This window comes from Volvox carteri, assembly GCF_000143455.1.
Source record: "Volvox carteri f. nagariensis unplaced genomic scaffold VOLCAscaffold_78, whole genome shotgun sequence".
NCBI lineage: Eukaryota > Viridiplantae > Chlorophyta > Chlorophyceae > Chlamydomonadales > Volvocaceae > Volvox > Volvox carteri.
In genome coordinates this window covers 484,920-485,822 of record NW_003307621.1, presented here as the reverse complement: position 1 = coordinate 485,822, position 903 = coordinate 484,920, and positions in this window count along the sequence as shown.

Genomic DNA, 903 nt, shown 5'->3' with positions numbered 1-903 from the left:
AATTTCGGGCATTTGAGTTTTGGCATGGTTCTGAGTTCTGGCTTCGGTTTTAGTTGCATGTGTTACACGCATCAGCCCTACAGGCATCGATTCAAACACATGTAAGCCTGGGCTTAGGAAGCGCAGAACGTAACCCCGTCACCCTGCGAACCTGAACCTATCGGCTATTGCAATTTGATCATGCCTNTTCGACGCGAGGAGAAGCCCCAAGGGCCCACACACCAAAGCATCCGCCACCCACCAATTAAAGTAAGTTCTACGTGCTGCACAATACGCACCCGGAAATCCAATGTACTCCCCGGGCTGAGGGACAACCTCGGCAGGTTTTCTGGTACGACAGCCAACCCCCAACTGCAACAATCGCCTCGGACCTCTTCCAATAGCTGAATTCGTGACGGTACTCTTCATTTATGCACCTCCTTATGCCTCTACGGTATATGTTTAAATTTGAAACTGTAGTCAGCCCAACCTTACAGCAACGATACCGGCAGCGTCGCTGCGCAGCTCCGTTCTCCGTGTATTTTTCTCCGGGCAGCCTGAGTTGTGGTGCATCCTATATATATGCTTAATACGTTACTAGGAGTAAGTAGCATCTACATAGAAACGGGCCCGGAGCCCGGAAATGGAACGGGTCGCTGACGTCCCAGCACACGGCGAGTCCAATCGGGACCCTTCTGACTTTGCTCTTACCAATAAGAATCTTGTTTGTTGCTACGTGTGCCGCCTAATCAAGTCGCGCAACCAGGTGCGGTGTTTGTTGCGGTGGAGCGTTGAGGACGCTGCTCAGCCGATTCCCTTTTGCAGTTCCATGATTCGGGTTGTGACAACTGTAAAAATCTTTTTGGACCTAGCATTTCATTTGAGGACTACACGACACCAAACTTCTCGGGGTAAGGACTGAGG